This window comes from Schistocerca piceifrons, chromosome 8 (assembly GCF_021461385.2).
Source record: "Schistocerca piceifrons isolate TAMUIC-IGC-003096 chromosome 8, iqSchPice1.1, whole genome shotgun sequence".
NCBI lineage: Eukaryota > Metazoa > Arthropoda > Insecta > Orthoptera > Acrididae > Schistocerca > Schistocerca piceifrons.
Window position 1 is genome coordinate 223,069,715 of NC_060145.1, and position 12,928 is coordinate 223,082,642.

Here is a 12,928-nt window from a genome sequence, read left to right on the forward strand (position 1 = left end):
TGCCTTCCTGCCATGGAAATTGAACTCCTTGTGGTTGTTAATGATCCTTGGTATCCCTCCACAAAATGTGGCGCAGTGCTGTGCACTGATCTGTCGCATGTCTCCGAAGTTGCCTCTGACGTTGAAGAGACAAGTCTTCATTATCTTTGGGGTGAAAATGGCGTCATTACATGAAGCACATGAACCACGTGAGTTTTGGTGAGACCTCCTACGGAGCTACACTAGCCCTGTTTTCTGAATCAGAGGATCAGCTAAAGCACTCAGCTGAATGCTACACTGACATCCATACACATGTGTATGATGTGGTAAATGGAGGGTCTAGCCATATCAAGCTCCCTAAAGATATAGCAGACAAGATGGCATGCATTAATGTCAAAAATGAAAAAGACCAGTTTTTGTTTTGCATGGTCAATCTTGGCTTGCAAAAGAAATATTAACGAGAATCCAGATAAGGTGGACACCTTGACATTCGTAAATGTTGTAAGTTTGATGGTATCAAGTTCCCCATTTAACCTCCAGGACATGACTAAAGTTGAGGCTCAGAATACCGGAATATCCATTCATGTTTATGGCCTGGAGAAATGCAAGTCAGATGAGCAGAACAAGCATATAGTCGTGCCGCCCCCCCCCCCCCCCCCCCCCCCATTTCTCAGAATTTGCCATTGAGCATAAGATGCATGTAAAGAAGCTCTTATTCTTTAATGAGAAAAATAATGAAAAAGGCAATTATCATTATGTTTGTGTCAAAGACATTGCTCACCTCTCAGATGAATAAACATAAGGATAAAGAGCATTTTTGTTTAAGGTGCCTCAGTGCCTACTTAGTGAAGCATGTAGTAGATTGTGCTTCCAGGGCCATGATATATGTATGTGCCAACAGAGGAAAACAAATACATGAAGTTTATGAACGCTCACTATCAGACGCTAAACCACTTCGTCGTGTATGCTAACTTTGAATGCCTTCCCCCTTCTGTCATCATATGAGGACGTTCTCTGGTGCAACTCACAATATGTGCAATTTGAAGGATCAGTTACCATTTTCTTTCATAATTTAAGTGGGTAGGGCACTAATGTTTTTGTTGAGCACTTGGCTGATTTTGGCTTGGAGAAAAATCAGGTCAGTGTCCTGCATGGAGCATCAAGAAATATATTTCATTTTCCAAGTAAATGAAGCCAAGATTTACACTCCGCTTCCTTGACATGCTACGTTTTATGCAGGCACCACTCTAGAAATTTGTTGAAACCTTACCTTGAGAGGACATGCACATCACTCGAGCTGCATTTTCTGATTAGGAAAAGATTCAACTTGTGACTAGAAAGGGGGTTTTCCCATACAAGTATCTAGATAGTATGGCAAAACACAATGAAACCAGGCTACCCGATATAACTGCATTCTGCAGCAACCTTACAGGCAATTCATAACGGATGTAGAGTGTAAGCATGCCGTGAACGACTGGCAGGAATTCAACATTTCCACATTAGGAGAGAACACACTGCTTTACATGGACAAAGACATGCACTTTGTTGCATACATTTTCGAAACATTTCTATGCATGACTACATATTCTCTGAATCCCACTTTTTAGTACATGGCATCTGTGTTGTCTTGAGACACAATGCTCAAGAATGAAGTGCGGTATCCAATTATTGACCAATCCCGACATGCTTCTTTTCTTTGAGCAAGGGATCCGTGGGGGACTTTGCCCATGTGTCCATAGGCATGACAAGACAACCCACGGGTTCAGCACAGCTCTCAATTTGAGTTACATCATGGTCCTGGATGTAAATAACTTACACGGGAACGCCATGCAACAATCACTACCGATTGGCGAGTTTTGATGGGTGCCCAAAGATGAATCCAGGGGATTACGTGGGAAAATCAATGGTTGTATGGCAGCTGATTCTGATGTGAGGCATGTGGTGGAGGCAGAATACACATACGCTATTAGTTTGCATGATGTGCACGCCGACTTGCCACTGTGTCCAGAGCAACTAGTTTCTCAATTAGACTCCACCTCAAAACTGATGACAACGATGGGGAATAAGCAGAGATGTATTATTCATTATCCTAATAGCCACCAGTGTCTCAGCTTAGGGATGGAGCTGGTTAGAATCATCCAGGCTATCTACTTCACACAGTCCTCCTGGTTGAAGGAGTTCACTGATTTGAATACGAGACAGAGAGGGTCCGCAACATATGACTTTGAGAAAGATTTTTTTAAGTTAATGAATAATTCCCTTTTTGGCAAAACAATGGAAATTTAAGGGAACAGCGTGAAATTTTGATTACAACTGAAAGGAACGGGCATTATGGCCTAAGAAAATGCATTGCCAAACCAAATTTTAAGTGGGTCATCATTTCAATGAGGACTTTGTTGCTGTGGAGGTGGCGGGGATTGCAGTTGAGTTTGCGAAGAATATTTACTTGGGGATGGGCGTACTAGACTTATCCAATCTCCACATGTATCGCCTTCATTATGAGTTTGCGAAAACTCATTTCGCAGATCCTAAATTACTTTATCTGGATACAAATAGCTTCACCTATTGGGTGAAGAACTGCAATCCATATGAAAAGTAATGAGGCACAATGCTAATGAATTTGACTCATCCTCACACAGCCTATAATCCTTATGATAATGTTCCACAGAACAAGAAGGTTAGGAGTTTGTAAGTCTGCAATCAAAAATGTATTTATATTGCAAATGACTCAGAGCACTATGGGACTTAACTTCTAAAGTCATCAGTCCCCTAGAACTTAGAACTACTTAAACCTAACTAACCTAAGGACGTCACACACATCCATGCCCGAGGCAGCATTCGAACCTGCGACCGTATCGGTCGTGCGGTTCCAGATTGTAGCGCCTAGAACCGCCGGCTATTTGTATTGCACACTGGAAGGTGCCACTCAGAGTCAGACCAAGAGTGTGCATTGTATGACTTTGGAAGCCCTCCTATCAAAGACTATTTGCAATGCCTGTACAGCACTGTTCTTGGTGCTGCACTGCAGCTGCCAATCGCTTTATAGCAAACTAGTATTCGATCAAGGGGACATAAGGTGTATCTTGTGCTGCAGTTTAAATCAGCCTGTAGCCTCATGACAATAACAGGATCATTTGTGGTATGGGGACTGAAACTCGCTTGTACTCACACTGTTCACTTGCAGTGAGAGAAGGGGTCGGGGACTGAGTGAGACAGAGAATGAGTGAGGGAGTTTGTGTGTGTGTGTGTGTGTGTGTGTGTGTGTGTGTGTGTGTGTGTGTGTGTGCTGTGAAAAAAGTAACAAAAGTTTAAAATAATTAAAACAGCATAAACAAATATATGTCATCTGAATGTTTATTTATTCATACGTGGTGTATGTGCATTGTGTACACACATGTGAATATACCTATGCACCATGTGCATTATGTAAATAGAATAGTTTGTAAGTTTTTCACCTTTTGCTAGCTGTCCATGCCTGATTAGTTTTTAAGTGTATATAGTTCACAGTCCATCAGAATTATTGTTCAATCTACAGGGAATGTGGAATTTATAGTACAAATGTATCTCTGCAATAGTTCTTAGTGTTGATTTATATACAAAAAAAAAAAAAAAGATATTCTCATCCAGTGCAACCCAAAAATCATAAGAATATTTTCAACCACTGTCACAGTTGAGAGGTGCTTGTTTTTCTAGTTATTAGTAACAGCGTGTAAGTTAAAAGTATATCTACACTGAAATATCAGAGTCACATTGTATCTCAGGAACTGAAGTGTACATCAAGTACTGAAATGTAATCTCACAAACTAAACTGTAATACTAAGAACTATTTTGCACATCAAGAACTGAACTGTATCTGAAAAATCAAATTGTATCTCTGTCAATTGAATAAATGAAAAAATTTGCTATCATATGTCTTTTTTGTTATTTACAAAAAAACTATCCCCTATTGCATTGTGTACATAAATGATGTGCAGAACACAAATGACAATGGCGTTAAACATGAAGGAGAAGTTTAACATGGGAGATAACAAATACTTCCAATGACATACAGAAACCAGGCCTAAAATTATCTCCTGTGTTTGAAGAAAACCACAATGTGGTATCTGAGCAAAACTATACTATCAAAGTGGAAACAGTGTGAAGATAAATCATACACAGATTATGAGGTAAAGAAATCATTTATTTCTCATCCAACTTAAAAGTAATTTTACATTTTCATAAGAAGATTCAACCATACTATTTCACACATCTTCTTCTTGAGTCAAGAGAGCAGGGCATCTGTAGAATTCCAATTCTGGAATAGCAACATACTTGAAGATTGTACCCACGCGACCTTCTCTTCCCCATTCACGTAGATGATGGTCGAATAATTGAAGTAACATCACCATATCTTTATAGCGGATACAAGTTCATTCCATAGTAACCATGCTATACTCCTCCATATTTTAGTGCACTTCCTGTGCTTGAAAGAAGTCGGCGATGCAATGCTTATTATACCAATATCTTCTGTGTATGCAATTTCTTTAAGTATGAACCGTCTACATTAGTCATCATAGAACCGATGAAGTAAAACAATAGGTTATTTAAATAAGTAGTAGCATCTTGCTTGATTGTTATGACTATGGGATAGAGATGAGTTATTATTGATCATTTCAGCTATACATCCAACACAACACATGTTATGTGATGGTGGTCCATCGTTCTGGCATTACGCATTCTGGCATAGTGCATAAAGCAGGGCTCATACTTTGAAATGAGTTCATCCCTTGTGAATTGACTCTGTGTGGCATAGCACATAGTGTGGTATAAGCTGAGTAGGGAACATGCAGTAATCAAGAGCATTCAAGTGATGATGACTCTTAAGCTCTTTCATATAAATATCCAAGAGCACATTTCATGATTTCACCTACTCAAACATGTTGTAAGCAGTAACTTTCTCTTTTGCCATTGAATCCATAGTCCTCAAGGTTAATTGTTGTAACATAAAGCACTCCATCTTCAGGCCACAACTGGCCCATCGGGACCATCCGACCGCCGTGTCATCCTCAGTTGAGGATGCGGATAGGAGGGGCGTGTGGTCAGCACACCGCTCTCCCGGTCGTTATGATGGTTTTCTTTGACCGGAGCAGCTACTATTTGGTTGAGTAGCTCCTCAATTGGCATCACGAGGCTGAGTGCACCCCGGAAAATGGCAACAGCTCATGGCGGCTGGATGGTCACCCATCCAAGTGCCAGCCATGCCCGACAGTGCTTAACTTCGGTGATCTCACGGGAACCGGTGTATCCCCTGCGGCAAGGCCGTTGCCATTGCAACATAAGTGTTCTTGAATTGTTAAGGCATAAAGTCAGCACTGGCATGCCACTTGGGAACGACAGAAAAGAGAAGGCTGTGCGAAGAGTTCAGCCAATCACACACTGACCGACCTTCCTCCAGGACAACAATGTGGCAGCAGCAGCCCCTAGGCAAAGACAACAGAAGCACCTCGCCCAACAGATGGCAGCCCACTTTGATAGCAGCTTCTACGTTAGCCACTTTGTTAGCCAATGCACCATAGCTTCTTCATTAGCAATCTCTACTTAGCACATTTATCAGCAGTCACTCCATTTCAGTTGACAGACTCTTGTTAGAAGCTGTTGCTAGGACCAGAACTGTTACTTGTGTTTGTCTATTCTGAAGAAGGCTGATTATTTTTTATGTCGCCCTTTGCTCGCGACCTGTCTGTGTAATTGCAATTGTGGATGATCATATAGAAGGGATTACAAGAATTTTCGGATAATAATTAAGTATTTCTACTTGTCTTGTTGTAATAAAAATCATTAATACCAGGTGTTTGTTTTTCTAGTGAACTGAGTATGCATGATTCTGAGACACAACATGAAAGCAGAGTCATGCAGTCACTATTCCCCTTTAATAGCCTTGAAATAGCGGTAACTAAATCACGAACATCAGCATCCATGACCATGCTTTGCACAATACACTCATTACCACTGCTCAAATTCACTACTAGAATTACGGCACTGCTACTATTCCTCCTAGCCTCCGACAGCATCGCCTTATTCTGAGACAACCTGCACGCACTTGAAGCTGAATGAGTATAGATTCATAGTGGATATTTAGTTATACACAGCTGGTGTACTGAAATGGCAAATAGAAGACTACTGTAGACTTGGAATTAAGCATGCTTTGCATTCAAGCCTATATTATGTTTCTACATAACATGGTATTCTTTTTGAAATTCAGCTTTGACACACACATTATAAAATCTGAACACACACAACTTTATTATGTGTCATTAAATTACTGTTTCTCGCACACGTAACAGACAAAATCTTTGTACGAGCCTCTCACAGGTTCTTCTTTTTTTTCGTAACAAACTCATTTTTGCCAACAGCATCAGATCCGACTCAGGGTGTTCCTCCTTCAAAGTGTTGAACAGGTGTGGTGCTTAGCAGGAGGAACTTAAAATGTGCTTAGACTTGATACAGCACAGTTGTGCAATATCCAAACGTTTCACTATTCGTTTACTTGGCAACTGAAAATTAACCCCAAATCGATGTACTGAAGTATATTGCACTCCAGCATCCCTGGATGCCCTCCATAGCCAGGGGTGGTGCACTCTGACAGACATTGCATCCACAACAGCGGTTGCATTCATGGTGGTGGGTGAGGGTACAGGTGCGCTGCGTGTGGACGCCTGGGAGGTGAATGGACTGGATGTACAAGTGTTTTCAATGATCTCTAGCATCTAGCTGTGGCAGCTACTAGGATTGTGGTTTAGTGCTTCTCAATACACTGCAGCGCACTCTGTCTTGTAGTGGTATTTGTTGTTATTACTATCCCATCACACGGTAGTCTCTTTCCTCCTGCTTCATCCTGGTCTAGCTGCGAGAACAAACTTAAGAATTCTATAGTGCTTTACAAAACTCAACTGGCAGATTTGGAGTGGTCAGGAAATCCACAACAGTGATGGTATTATTCCACAACGAAATTTGAATCTTCAACTAACATTTTATACAGCATCACTTCCAGGCAAAACATCAAATTCTGTACTGGTCAATTTTTTGTTTCCAATAGTGGAACTGAGAGCACACCCAGCAGTCCAATGTCTCCAGGGGTTGTTTAAAGACATAGCATGCAACTGAGCTGAAATCTGAAATTCTCAGTTACCTCCAACGTAATGGACTTCCTACCAAACGACAAACGATGTAGCTGTGCCAGTATCCAGCAATAGGATGTAAAGAAAAATAAAACAGAAGGTTAGGAAGCCAGGTGGTTGCAGGATCGAATCCCGCCAAACATAACATCCCTAGTATACACCGATAGGATGCAAGGAGAAACTGTCCTACGCAGAGGGTATCGATTTAATTAATTAGTCAATCAGTCTGACAGAGTGAGGAAATATTTCCAAGACATCCTCCTCAGCTCAGGATTTTCAGAAGGCTGGAGAATGCTCATATACCTGCTGCTTTGTTCAGGACAAGGGAAGTGTCAGTGTGGCATATGACAAATGCTACCTACTTCTTCACAAACATTTTTGTTGCATAACAGTGGAAATGTGAGAACAAAGGGATGCACCAACTACCAGTGAAAGGTGTGCATGAGGTGCGAGGGGGGGGGGGGGGATTGGAGGGAGGAGGAATGGGGATTAGATCTTGGTATGTGTGTGTTTCTACACAACGTTCCACATAAACAGGAAGTAACCACTTGAGACAGAGAGAGGGAGGAAGTGAGCCTGGTATCAAATTAGAAAGGAAGCCAACATCCCGTGTCATGTATTCCTCAGGTAGATAAAGTTTTGCACGCCCTCCCACCCAATGTTCGGGACTCAAAGGGTTGCAGGCAGACCTGCACATGTGGTGTGGTGTGGCACACATGCGAAAACATGATCGGCATCACTCTGAGGCGAGCCGGCCTACCAAGTACCTTCAATGTGTGATCTTGCACGCAATATGTGTTTTTTCTTCCACAATCGGAAAAAAGTGCCGTCGTAAGCTGTCTGTGGGACATGCATAATTTTCAATGATTGTTGTAAGACCTTTGCTTTTGCCAGATGGTTTAGCATGATTGGCAAGGATTAGGATTGGGTCTATCAATAAGAAGTGTGTCAGTATTTCCAGAAAGGGGGAGGAAGCTCTGAGGGACTGACAGATCGAATCCCAGTTGAGGTAGAGTTCTAACATAAAGGATTTTGACTTAACCTTATGACTAAAAACCCATAAGGCCATACCACTAATCTTTGATCAAATTACACCGAAGCGCCAAAGAAACTGGTATAATCATGTGTATTCATACACACAGATATGTAAACAGATAGAAAATGGAACCACAGTCGGCAATGCCTACATAATACAACAAGTGTCTGATGCAGTTGTTAGATCAGTTACTGCTGCTACAGCATCAGGTCATCAAGATTTAAGTGAGTTTGAATGTGGTTTTATAGTCAGTGCACAAATCCATGGGATACAGCATCTCCGATGTAGCAATGAAATGGGAATTTTCCCGTACGACCATTTCATAGGTGGACCGTGAAAATCAGGAATCTGGTAAAATATGAAATCTCCAACATCGCTGTGGCAAGAAAAAGATTCTGCAGGAATGGGACCAATGATGACTGAAGAGAATCGTTCAACAGGATAGAACTGCACCCTTTTCCACTAATTGCTGTAGATTTCAATGCTGGGCCATCAACAAGTGTCAGTGTGTTAGCCATTCAACGGAACATCATCAATATGAGCTTTCAGAGCCCAAAGGCCCACTCATGTACCCATGATGACTGCATGACACAAAGCTTTACACATCGCCTGGACCCGTCAACACCGGCATTTGAATGTTGATGACTGGAAACATGTTGCCTGGTCAGACAAGTCTCTTTTCAAATCGTATTGGGTGGATGGATGTGTAAGGGCATGGAAACATCCTCATGAATCTATGTACCCTGCATTTCAGCAGGAGAATGTTCAAGCTGGTGGAGGCTCTGTAATGGTGTGGGGCATGTGCAGTTGGAGAGATATGAGACCCCTGATACGTCTAGATACTACTCTGACAGGCGACATGTACATAAGCATGCTGCCTGATCACCTGCATCCATTCATGTCCAGCATTAATTCCAATGGATTTGGGCAATTCCAGAAAGTCAATGCGACACCCCACACGTCCCGAATTCCTATAGAATGGCTCCAGGAATGCTCTTCTGAGTTGAAACACTTCTGCTGACCATCAAACTCCCAAGACATGAACATTATTCAGCACATCTGGGATGCCTCGCTGTGTGATGATCAGAAGAGACCTTCAGCCCCTTGTACTCTTACGGATTTATGGACAGCCTTGCAGGATCCATGGTGTCAATTCCTCCAGCACTACTTCAGACATTAGTGGAGCCCATGCCATGTCACATTGCGGCACTCCTGCATGCTTTCAGGGGCCCTACATGATATTAGGCAGGTATACAAGTTTCTTTGGCTCTTCAGAGAAATTAATTAGTTATTTAATTTGGTGTCAGAATGGTGCTGGGTTTCCCAAGGGGAGGGGGCAAGTGATGGTGTCCTATATCTTTCAAAACTGACAGCGACTTTTCCCTCCAATTTTTTCTGGGAAGGGTGTGGAGTGAGGGAGGTGATGGTTGGAGCATCCTCTGGTGGTGGCATTGTGCCCTAACTCAGTAGTATCCTGCATGTTAAGGTGAGCACAAAGGTGAAAATTTTCCAACAAGGCAACACCTTCAATTGGCAACAGTGTAATTATGTAATTAGGACATGTAGATGCTGGACAGGGTAAGACTTGCACCTCCCATGCCAACATCTATGCACAGACTGTGCGATTTTCCTGCCAGTTTTTTTCTGAGTTGGGAGGGGGAGAGGGAAGGGCTTGAGGATTTCCCAGGAGAGAATTAATTAATTAGTCAATTAATTCAATATCAAAAGTGTGCTTGTACTAGTGAGGGGTTGGGGATTTCTCAGAAAGGTGGTAGTGGATGAGAGCGAGGGGAAAGGATTAGGATTTTTCAGAAGGACAGATTATTTCAGGGGGTCATAAATCAAACCCCAGGGGGTCCTGAATCAATTAGCAAAACAATGGGTCAAGGGAAAAGGGTAGGGAGTCATAAATCAATCAAGTTTGCCCCTGAATGTATCCAACCAACATAAACAAAATGCCCCAGAACTCGCTTTGCTTTGCTGTTTATGGCACAGTTTAATGACTATGTATATGCCAAAAAATTTCAGAAGAGTTTTATAGGTGCACTAATTTTCCTAGTGTGATTGGGGGTGTCGACGGCAAACATACTGAAATAGTAAAGCCTGATAAAAGCAGTTCCCTGCACTACAGGTAACAGAATTACTTTTCTATTATTTTAATGGCAATTTGGGACACAAACTGTTGTTTTACTAGCAGTGAATTAGGGGCATACGGTGGTTCCATTGATTCAAATGTATTTAAAAGTACATTATTTAACAGGAGGTTGGAATCGGAGCAAACTAATTTACCTGACCTGAGAACACTACCTAATGAGACAAATGGAAAACCAATGCCATTTGTATTAATTGTTGAGGAAGCCTTCGCCTTATTTAGACACATTTTAAGATCATACCTGAATCACAACTTAACTGTGCAACAACGTGTTTATAGTCATCAACTTGCATGAGCAAGAAGAATGATTTAATGCACTTCTGGTATTCTTTCAAACAAGAACCGAATTTTAACTATAGCTCTAGATCTTCAACCTCATCACAGATATCAGTAGTCAAAGCATTTTGCATGATACACAGTTTTGTAGAAATCAAATATGGGGTACAATTTGATGATACATAATTTGATAGCGCCTTATGATGCTTATTACCAACAGGCCTAATATTACAATTTTAGCAAGCTAAATAATACAGGCATTGGTATATTCTCCACCTGTTCATTGTAAATATTAAGAAACTAACAAGTTTCATAGTGACTATAAGCTCTTTTACTCCCTGTGCAAGTGTTTTGTTCCAAACAGTTGTCCTTAAATGTTAGACCAGGGGTGTACAGACTTATTAGTATCACAGGTGACAAATCCCTCACTGTGACTACATAAGGGCCACAAGTTCAAAAATAACGTAGCATGAGACAACTTATTATTGTGAACAGGGATTCCCCATCTCAGTGCTACCTAGACATGGCACAAAAGAAATAACTTCTACAAGGAGCCACTCTCTCTTTTTCTGGAAGGCATGAAAGATGCGAAAACACACACACACACACACACACACACACACACAGGGTGGTCCATTGATAGTGACTGGGCCAAATATCTCACGAAATAAGCGTCAAATGAAAAAACTACAAAGAACAAAACTCATCTAGCTTGAAGTGGAAAACCAGATGGCGCTATGGTTGGCCCACTACATGGCGCTGCCATAGGTCAAATGGATATCAACTGCGTTTTTTAAAATAGTAAAATAGGAACCCCCATTTTTTTATTACATATTCGTGTAGTATGTAAAGAAATATGAATGTTTAGTTGGACCACTTTTTTCACTTTGTGACAGATGGTGCTGTAATAGTTACAAACGTATAAGTACATGGTATCACATAACATTCCGCCAGTGCGGACGGTATTTGCTTCATGATACATTACCTGTGTTAAAATGGACCCTTTACCAATTGCGGAAAAGGTCGATATCATGTTGATGTATGGCTACTGTGTTCAAAATGTCCAATGGGCATGTGCTATGTATGCTGCCCAGTATCCTGCATGACATCATCCAAGTGTCCGGACTGTTCCCCAGATAGTTACGTTATTTAAGGAAACAGGAAGTGTTCAGACACATGTGAAACATCAACCACGACCTGCAACAAATGATGATGCCCAAGTAGGTGTTTTAGCTGCTGTTGTGGCTAATCCACACATCAGTAGCAGACAAATTGCGCGAGAATCAGGAATCTCAAAAATGTTGGTGTTGAGAATGCTACATTAACATCGATTGCACCCGTACCATATTTCTATGCACCAGGAATTGCATGGCGATGACTTTGAACATTGTGTACAGTTCTGCCACTGGGCACAAGAGAAATTACAGGATGATGACAGATTTTTTGCACGCGTTCTATTTAGCGATGAAGCGTCATTCACCAACAGCATAATATGCACTACTCGGCAACAGAAAATCCTCGACGGATGCGACAAGTGGAACATCAGCGACCTTGGCGGGTTAATGTATGGTGCGGCATTATGGCAGGAAGGATAATTGGCCCCCATTTTATCGATGGCAATCTAAATGTTGCATTGTATGTTGATTTCCTACATAATGTTCTACCGATGTTACTTGCGTGCGGTTGAAGCGGTATTGAATAGCATATTTCATGACAGGTGGATCGGTCATCAAAGCAACATACCACGGCCCGCACGTTCACCAGATCTGACGTCCCCAGATTTCTTTCTGTAGGGAGAGCTGAAGGATATTTGCTATCGTGATCCACTGACAACGCCTGACAACATGCGTCAGCGCATTGTCAATGCATGTGCGAACATTATGGAAGGCGAACTACTCGCTGTTGAGAGGAATGTTGTTACACATATTGCCAAATGAATTGAGGTTGATGGACATCATTTTAAGCATTTATTGCATTAATGTGGTATTTACAGGTAATCAGGCTGTAACAGCATGCATTCTCAGAAATGATAAGTTCACAAATGTACATGCATCACATTGGAAAAACCAAAATAAAATGTTCAAATGTACCTACGTTCTTTATTTCAATTTAAAAAAAACTACCTGTTACCAACTGTTCGTGTGAAATTGTGAGCCATATGTTTGTGACTATTACAGCGCCATCTATCACAAAGCAAAAAAAGTGGTACAACTAAAACATTCATATTTCTTTACGTACTACACAAATATGTAATAAAAAATGAGGGTTCCTATTTAAAAAACCCATTTGATTTCCGTTTGACTTATGGCACTGCCATCTATCAGGCCA

General features: G+C 41.4%; 1 pseudogene; it reads right to left on the reverse strand.

Moving 5' to 3' along the window:
* Positions 1-5,168: 5,168 nt before the first annotated feature.
* On the reverse strand, positions 5,169-5,285 carry LOC124712830 (annotated as a pseudogene).
* Between the last annotated feature and the right edge of the window lie 7,643 nt (positions 5,286-12,928).